At 36.4% G+C, this 10,172-nt stretch overlaps 1 non-coding gene across 1 annotated transcript; it reads left to right on the top strand.

Annotated features, from left to right (window-relative positions):
- Positions 1 to 1,232: 1,232 nt before the first annotated feature.
- On the top strand, positions 1,233 to 1,339 carry LOC141675389 (small nucleolar RNA R71). Its single transcript, XR_012556045.1, has one exon. It is a non-coding gene; the product is annotated as a small nucleolar RNA R71 (small nucleolar RNA).
- The last annotated feature ends 8,833 nt before the right edge of the window (positions 1,340 to 10,172 follow it).

Below are 10,172 nucleotides of genomic sequence, written 5' to 3'. Positions count from 1 at the left end.
AAGGAATATTGAAGCTTCCAGGATCTTTAAGCTTCAGAGGCAACTTCTGTTACAGCACAGCACTGCATTCCTTCGTTAGAGCAACGGTCTCTAAGTCATCGAGCTTCACTTTCCGAGAGAGAATACCTTTCATAAACCTCACATAGCTAGGCATCTGTTCAAGAGCTTCAGCGAAAGGTATGTTGATATGAAGTTTCTTGAACACCTCCAGAAACTTCTCAAACTGCTTATCCAGCTTTTTCTTCTGCAGCCTTTTAGGAAAAGAAGGTGGAGGATAAATCTGTTTCTCCCCTGTATTACCCTCCGGAGGAGTGTGTTCCACAGTAGTCTTCCTTGGTTCCACCTCTACTTCCTTCTGCACATCTTCTTCAGCCATAACTGCATTTTCTGAATCTTGAGATTTTTCTGGCTCTTCGTCTTGCTGAATTTGGGGGCTTGCGACCTTTCCAGACCTTAAGGTGATGGCGTTCACATGTTCTTCAACTTTCTTCTTTCCTAGATTGGCTTCTGTATCACTAGGAAGCGTTCCTGGTGGTCGATTCAATAAGGTATTAGCAATTTGCCCTATTTGGTTCTCCAAAGTCTTGATAGAAACAGGTTGGCTTTGGCATATAAGAGCCTGGTTTTTGCACATAAGCCTCAACTCCTCTAATTCAGATTTTTCATTCGAAGATAGACCTGCATCATGAGTTTGTTGTTGAAGTTGGAGTTGTTGCTGAAAACCAAGAGAGTTGAACAACTTATTTCCAAACGGCTGGAACGGCTGTTGCATCACATTCTGATTGTTGCTCCAGCTGAAGTTAGGATGATTCCAGTTGTCAGGATGATAAGTGTCTGGAACTGGTTGTTGCGATCTCTAAAAGTTGCTCACAAACTGAGCTGAGTCGCTAGATATAGCGCATTGCTCTGTCGCATGCGGACCTGCACACAGCTCACAAACACTAATTATCTGCTTAACACCATAGTTAGCCAGAGAATCGATCTTCATAGACAACGCCTTTAGTTGAGCAGTGATAGCCGTAGCTGTATCCACTTCAAGAACTCCTGCTACCTTGCCCTGTGGATATCTCTGGGTTGGATACTGATATTCATTAGCAGCCATCAGTTCAATTAGATCATAAGCTTCCTTATAGCTCTTTGCCCATAATGCTCCGCCTGATGCTGCATCGAGCATGGGTCTGGACTGTGCTCCCAACCCATTGTAAAAACAAGTGATGATCATCCAATCAGGAATTCCATGATGAGGACACTTCCTAAGCATCTCCTTGTAGCGCTCCCAAGCTTCACTTAGCGATTCTCCCGTTTGCTGCGCAAATTGAGTAATAGCATTCCTGAGTGCAGCTGTCTTCGCCATAGGGAAGAATTTAGTAAGAAACTTCTGAGCAAGATCTTCCCAAGTAGTAATCGAACCAGCTGGTAGAGAGTGTAACCAGCTCTTAGCCTTGTCCTTCAGAGAGAATGGGAACAGTCTCAGCTTCACAGCATCTTCAGAAACACCGTTGAACTTGAAGGTGTCGTATATTTCAATGAAATCCCTAATGTGTGTATTGGGATCTTCCGTTGGAGAACCCCCAAACTGGACTGAAGTCTGTACCCATTGAATTATGCCAGGCTTGATCTCAAAGGTATTAGCTGTGATAGCTGGCCGGACAATGCTAGATTGAATGTCATTGATCTTGGGTTGAGAAAAATCCATCAAGGCTTTCGTTCGTGCTGCTGGATCTCCCATTATAATGAGTACCTGAAACACAAACAAATAAACCGTGAAAGTAAAAGAATCCGAGTCAGTGAACTTTAACGACCACTGATGACAAGCACATAAACTAAAAATTAACACCGAGTCCCCGGTAGCGGCGCCAAAAACTTGTTAGGGCAAAAACACGCGCTAATATTCACGCAAGTATACGCATTCGCAAGTAGTATAAGATATAAATCAGATTCGTTCCCACAGAGACTGGTTTAGGTTAAGTTCAATTTATGCACCTATGCAACAATGTATGGTTATCGCTCAATGCTAAGACAAATAACAAATTGGGTTTTTATTAAACTAAGAGATTATACTAAATAACATTAACTAAGAGAATTGAGGTTGAATTACTATATATGACAATCATGGGATTCTAACTTCATTACTACTTCATTCAATAGCCTTATTGTTCTTAACCTTAGCATGTGATGGTGATGACACTAATCAGATAACACGAAACTGATAAACGCCAACTTTCGTTGCACGAGTACCATTCTACCAGACATCCACAAAAGAGATAGAAGCTGAATATGCACCAATTATATTGAGACCCTATATGTCTATAGAATTTGACAACATAACGGTTTAAGAACAAGTTATCTATCTTGATTACATAGGGCAAGTAAAACGATTAGAGTTACCTACGAATCATGCATACACATACATGAACCTATGCTAGCATGGCAAGTTCTAAACCTCTATATTCACTGTCGCTTCAATAGAGATTAACACGCTATCTTATATGTTAGCTACACACATAAGACGAATAAGCACAACCAATACTAGGATATCATACAATCACCACACACCAAGATATCGAAACAATTAATTATTGAAATCCATAAGTAAATCCGCTAGAATCCCATGACAACGATTAGCCCATAATCGAACTCATCATCACCATGGGTTCTAATGAAAGTATGGTATAAACAAGGTCTTAATAAACTAAATAATAATTAAAGTACGAATAAACGAGATCTAGGTTCAACAAGAACGAAAACGAGCATCCAAAGTTACAACTAATTCAAAGAATCACAAGTTGAAAACAAGATCTTCTTTTTTAGAGTTGTTCTGTGCTTCTAGGTCTTCTCCTTGGTATCCCAATCTTCCCGGATGATGAAAACCCTTTTTTTTAAGTATATATACGCCCCTAGTGGACCTGGACCCTTAAAATCATCAAATTCTACTAAAAAAAGGCTTTTTCAGCGAAATCAGCGACCAGCCGCGCCCTGAGCGGCCGCTCAGCTCTCCTGAGCGGGCGCTCAGCTCTCTGAGCGGGCGCTCAGCTCTGCTGAGCGGGCGCTCAGCTACTTACTGGGAAAAATATTCTGATGAATCTTGTTTTGGCCATAACTTGAGTTCTACTCGTCAGAATTAGGCGATTCAACTGCCCACGCGAAGCTAATGAGATTCTCTACAACTTGACAATGGCCTTGGCTTCCAATTCTGATCACGTTTCATCATATTTCCTTTAAAAGCTCTTTTCTTCATTTATCTGATACCTGAAATGCATTAACACAAAAACACCTCAAAATACCAACAACTTGAGTCCAAAATACCAATTTAAGCTTGTAATAAAGCATTCCAAGTGGATATAAAATCCACTTATCATTTACATACTGCTACTCAGGAAAAGGTTGATACACTAAGAGAACAAGCTGATAAACTTAACCAGGTGCTTAAGCTTGACAAAAACAGGTATATCAGACCTATTTCTGAAAAAGTTGTAGCCATTGAGAAAACTCAAGAGAAGCAACAAGCCCAAATTGCTGAGGTTCTGGTTACTCAAGCTTCTCAGAAAGCTCAATTGGATGAAATTCAATCTTCAGTTGAACTTCTTCTTTCTCTCTTACTTCCTGATGATGCCAAAAAGGGGGAGAAGGTAGTTAAGTCCAAATGCTCACCTACTCAAGAACTGAAGAAAAAGGATGATAAAGGTGATGACCAGGGAAACTCTGAAAAGAGCAGAGGTCAAAGAAAAGTTCAAGGAAAATCTTCTATCCAGAACAAGTCAAGTTCTGATGCTTTGAATGCTCAAAGATTGAAGTCAAGTGGTGATAAGCAACGTCTGATGTCAAGTTCTGATATTCTGATTCAGTGAGGATCTGAAGACTCTCAGAAGTTCTTTCAAACTCTGAAGTTAAAGGGGAAGCAGACTACTGTTTATTACAAAGATCCTAAAATCCAGACACTTGATGAGGAGATAGCAAGAAAATTATTTCTGAAACACAATCTAGGAATAGAAACTCTCAAGGAGGAAGAAGCTAGATTTGCTGCTGAAAAGACGAATCCTAAGTCTAAAGCTTCTGATGCAAAGAAACCTCCAAGGCCAAAGGAAAAAGGGCATTGTGATCAAGGAAAAGTCAAATTCTGAAACTTCAAAGTTCAGAACTAGATTATAGACTGGGAGTAATCCCAAAGACAAAGGGAAAGGAAAAATTGATGAACCAACCAAGTCACTGGACTTGAAAACTTCTCAAGATCTGATGAAACCAGTGTGTAAAATGGTTCAAGTATCTGATGATAATCTTATTGAAGATGAAACTGTTCAAATTCTGAAAAGAAGAAAGATAATTGAAGATTCTAAAACAACCTCTGACACTGCTCAAGTTGTTGTTCAGAATAAAGGACAGGAAGGTATATAAGAAACATCAAATTTTGATCAAGCTATCAAGACATCAACTGCTGACAATGCTCAAGTTGATTTGAATAAATTGACAATTGCTAATAAGAAGAAGCTGTTATGGAAGAAAGCTACTCCAGTTGAACCAAAATCCAATCTCATGATTAATCAACTTGCTACATTTGGGTTGAAGGCCAAGCAACCTAGAGATAGAGCTGGATTAGGTTCTGACGAAGAGAAGATTCAAACAGGATTAGAGGTTACTCTAGGAGATTCTTTCATATTGACAGATAAACCATATGAACAAATCAAACAAAGGCACCTTGACAAGGTGTTGTCTGCTCAAGTTGTGATAGATGCTCATGATAAGGAGAATCTGAAAGAGAAATTAATCTTATTTCTCAATGATGGAAGGACTTATAGATTAGCTGATTCTGATGTATTAAAGAAGTCTATCAGAGAACTTCAAAATATTCATTATCTTCTGGAAGTAAAATCTGATGTTACAAGAAGATGGTCATAATATATTTTGAAGGCTATAAAAGATCTATTCAGAAGCTCTAATACAAAGAATTCTCATTACAGTCCAATGATTACTGAAGGTGATGGAAGAGAAATTCCTATGCTGAAGAATTCTGCTAAGGTGGAAGTTATTCTGAAAGGAAGATGCTTATGTTATAATGAAAACTCTTCACATCCTAAGGTTATCAGACTTGGTGATGGACTTGAAAGAACATCCATTCAAGCTCTCAGAACAGCCATTTATCAAATTGGTGATAGTAAGGAAGAAGAACTTATGCAGGTCAAAGCACAGTTAGCTGAAGTTCTGAAGAAAGCTGAAGATAATCTGATAAATGATCTTGTTAAGAATCATTATGGATTCAGATTGATTCAGTGATGTTGGTAAAGCTGGATTTTTTATAAGTTGTAATTTATAATCTTATTAAACTCTTATTGCATTTGAACTTAAATGTTTTTGACATCATCAAATCTATTAACTTGTATATTCTTGCATAATTTACAAGTTGGGGGAGATTGTTGGATATATTTGAGATGTCATGTCTAATATGTTTCATGTTTAGTTTTCAGATCTTAACTAACAGGAAATATCAGTTCTTACTGAAATCAGGACTTACTGAAAGTCAGGACTTAAGGATATTAGGACTTAGATTATCAGAATATAATATCAGAAGATGGATATCAGAACTTAAGTACTGGAGGACTAACAGTTATGGAAGGAAGCTGTAATATCCGGGATATATCGTGTAGTTATTTTTGCTAATAAATAATTATTATATGTGTTCAATATTTATTCTGTGAATTATTTGTTAAGTGTTAAATGTGTTTGGATGTTTAAAAATAATATTAATTGAGTATTTTAATTTTTATATGTCCAAAATAAAATATAGATAATTTTCATATCTTCCTAATTATTTTTATGTTGATTTATGATTTTATAGGAAATATATGGATTTTATAAAATCTTTTGCCGAGTATTTAAAAACTATTTCATACCAACGGGAACCAACCGACGTCATCCGTTTTTACATTATTATAACCCGAAACTCTTCCGAAAACTCCTTCCTAACCCAATTGCAATATTCCGAGCATTTTCCATGTTTTGACTTTTTCGATCCGGCGTACGGTTTGTCCTGCACGGGTCCCGGAGCAATATTTCCGATACGTTATTTGTTTCGGTAAATCAATAAAACTCGTATTTTCGATAAATGGGATCTTTTTATTAAACTATCACAATTATCACCTCGTAATACGTGTAACTAGGTGCTGAGACCAAGATCGCAGTACAAATTGTATTGATTTGGATAATTATCCCGAAAACCGGTACCGTTTGGATCAGTTTTTATAAATAAACGTAGCATTTTATATCCGGAATGATCTAACGGGATACTAATTTTCCGTAATTATAAATAGCCTTTACCGTATATTATTCCGTATCAAAAATCATTTGCAGTCAGTAATTATATAAATATATTCGTAAACCTTTCTGATAATCAAACTAACAATCGGAGGTGTTACCGGAGTCCGTTTGGAAAGCTCGAGTACTCAAAACGAAGGTCTTGAGGTGTACTATCAGAATCTGTGTTCCATATCACTGCAGAAATTATAATAACCCCAATTTTTAGAAATTTTTGAAACACAGATGAATAGTAACTTTTACTGATGATGCTGATTAAGAAAAATTATCAGAACACGCTATATAGGAGTACTGTATGGAAATTCTAAGATCGTATTAGTACTCCATAAAGTAAATAAGTGTATGTAAAGATCGTCAGAATCCAAATTCGAACACTTTGATTTTTCCGGAAAATCCACCAGATACCGAAAGAATTGAGTATAAGGTAACATGATTAAAAGGATTTAAATTCAAGGATTATAAGAGAGGATCATAAAAATAATACAAAATATTGAGAAAGGTTTAGGGGAACCCAAGTAATAAGATCCCGTATATGATCCCTCAAACGACGAACGAGGAACGAGAACGAAAGTTAAGCGAACCGTAAAACAAATAAGCGACCAAGAGACAAGCTTGTACAAGAAGCCAAGGATTGTGACATCATCAAACCACAAGGAAGAGACATGTGGCAAATGGATGACATAGATATGGTGACATAAGCATGACAAATAGAGGGATTGGTTGGTTGATTTTAAGCCATTCATTTTTTACCATGGTAAAAGGATAATTAACAAAACAAAACAAAGCAACCAAGCGAAAACAAATCAAAAACACAAAATACAAGTTGACTTTCATTTCCTTCAAAAAGCTCTCGGCCAAAACCAGAGCAGCAACTTCAAACTACCATATCTCCTTCAATACTCACTCAAATAGTATGTTCTATAGCTCGTTGGAAAGGTATTGAGATGGCCTACAACTCTTGTTCACAAGTCTCGTCCAAATAAGCATGGAAGATCCTCGTTTTGACAGTTCTATCAATATGACTTTTAGAAACTTCAAAACCTAACTTTGTGTTCTTGATTTCTTTGGAAAGATCAAGCTTATAGGAGGCTCCCTAAGACTTCCTAGCTACTCTAATCACTCCAAGGAAGGTATAACACCTCCAAACCCTAACTTTACTTTGAGTATTATGATGGTTTTGATGGTTATAGTAAATGAGAAGCATGATGCTTGTGTGTTTAGAGTTTTGATTGGATTTGTAGTGATTTGGATGTTGAAATCTTATTTATAGTTAATGAAACTTAAGTATAGCTAGTAGTTCATGTGCGGGGTTGTATAAATTGGAAAATCTTGAGGTTTGGGGACTCATGTAGTAAGGTTTGGATGAGGGTTGGTTGTATTGTTGGTTGTGAGTTGAATGGTGGTTGTTTGGAGTGGTTTAAAAATTGGAAATCGCGTAAACATAAATGTTATACTGCCCAATTTTCCTTAACTGTTCTGTTCTTAACTTTAGGACCCCTGAACTCACTGAAAAATTCTAACCTTTGCCATGTTTAGATAGTTCATGTTACGAGCTTCGTTTTGATATGTGGTTCGCTTGAATCCGAAGTACGGTTTAGGAGAAACGACTGTTTTAAGTAACGGCATTTCGCGAACGAACCATTACCCCTCGCCTTACTTTGAAACCTTGGTTAAGGACTTTAAATGACTAATTGGGGTATGAAACAATTATGTTAAGTGGATTAGGAAGTTGGTAAGGTACTCGCGAAAGAATCGCCTTAAAACTCTTAATGGTTAATTTATTAAAAATGGTGGAGCCGAGGGTACTCGAGCGACTTAAGTGAATCGTTAAGCGCGAAAGCGAACGTTAGGGATCTAATTGGTTAAAGTCTAGTTTCTTAAGAGACCGGGGATTAATTTCGGCTTATGTTGTTGTTCATAGGTTACTGGACCCACTCTAAGCTTAAGTCTACCCCGGAGCACTTAGGCAAGTTTTCTACCCGTTACACTGTTGTTGTGATGTATACATATGTATATGCATTATCTTGTGATATATGCATGGTGGTTAATTAGCAAATCTTGCGATATATTGGAGCATGTGATATGGTATATATGCATGTCTGTTTCGTAATCTTGATGTATATTGTTGATTCAATTGCTTATAAGTTGCATAATACCTATGCTAGAGATAAGCAGTAGTTGCGTATACCCTTAGTATAGGGGACCCAAAGGTGAACATTTTCTAAAACCGGGAGTCGATGTTCCCGAGTATATTATATATATATATATTTCTATATATATATATAGATATAGTTTTCAAAACTATGAATCGAATAAGGTTTATTCGATAACTTTATTTTATTAATGAATATTATTTTGAATATTCATTCGAGGGCTTATGACTCCGTCTATTTTATTAATGAATATTATTTTGAATATTCATTCGAGGATATATGACTCCGTTTATTTTATGTAATGAATATTATTATTTGAATATTCATTCGAGGACTTATGACTCCGATTATTTACTAATTATTATTCTTTATTTAATTAAAGAATAATGTGTCGATAATCAAACTCACTTTTGATTATTCAAATAAAGATCCTACTTTCGTATAAGTATATCTTTGGTTATTTAATATTCATTTCAATTATGAGTTTTAAAACTCCTACCTCGATTATTTTTATAAGGATCACCCTTATGGGAATTTTATTTAAATAATAATATTTAGATATTTTCTAATATATCAGGACTAGTTTATTTTATTAAATCAGCATTACTGCAAACATTCTTAAAAATGTTTTCGAGTCTTCAAAATGATTTTTAAAGGTTAGGGCGGATCCCAAAACTCATTTTTTTATATTTAAGATCTTCCTTTCGAAGGGGATTTAAATACTCGCTCAAAACCTGAGGGATCCATCTCTGTGGTGTATTTTATATTCGCAACAAGGTTATTGTTTTGATAAAAGAGTTTTTGATTACTTACCCAACACTCGGGAAGTAAAATTCTTGGAACAAGTTAATCCATTAACAGGCACCGCCTGGGAAATATCGGTGAGTTTTCCTTTCCAACTAGATACGACTTCTTGGTGGAGCCGTATCAACAAGTTTTTACTTGGGGAAAGGGGGACAAGCTTTACGTTTCAGAGTCATGGATTTCATCTGAACTAGGAGTGGCGTAAGTGGTCGAGTGGCGCCGGCCCAACCTTATTATATTAGCCCAAATGGCCTGGAAGTTCCGTTAAGACGGTCCATTCTCTAGGAGTCCAGTGTTCGGTTGACAAGTAAATCCGACAGGTTCTCCTCTACATGTAGAAAATTGTGGGGTTGCACTACTACGACTGATCATCGTAAGTGGTCTTCCTGGTGTGACAAACTCCCGTAATGAGTTTATCATCCAATTGGATATTTCTGCAACACTACCCAGAGCACTTCGATAGAAAGGCTATGGTTGGGCGATTGTTGAGTGTTGGCAGGAAAAAGTTTTCAAAATGATGTTTGCATCAAATGAAGTATCTCGTAACTTCATTTTATTTTGATGATATTTTAAAGATTGATTCTATACAAGTTTTGTCTTGTAGCTTAATCTATGGGATGAACTATTTATACATTGAACGGTGGTAGTTCAAGTAGTATTCGGAAAAGATATAAGTATATTGGAGTATCTTGTAACTTCATCTTTTAAACTTATATCTAGTAAATGCTTATCTTGTGCATGTCAAAGATTTTCAGAAAAACGTTGAGACAAGGTTAGATATATGAGATCACCTTGCAATGATATTTTTATACAGTTATAAACTGGAACTCTGTGTACATTATACATGTCAGAGGATTTCAAAGTTTGTGAAAAGTATATATGTATATATATACTGAATATTTTGCGACT

This window comes from Apium graveolens, chromosome 7, assembly GCF_009905375.1.
Source record: "Apium graveolens cultivar Ventura chromosome 7, ASM990537v1, whole genome shotgun sequence".
Classification (NCBI taxonomy): Eukaryota; Viridiplantae; Streptophyta; class Magnoliopsida; order Apiales; family Apiaceae; genus Apium; species Apium graveolens.
Note: the sequence above shows the minus strand (reverse complement) of the source record. Positions and strands in the feature narration are given on the sequence as shown.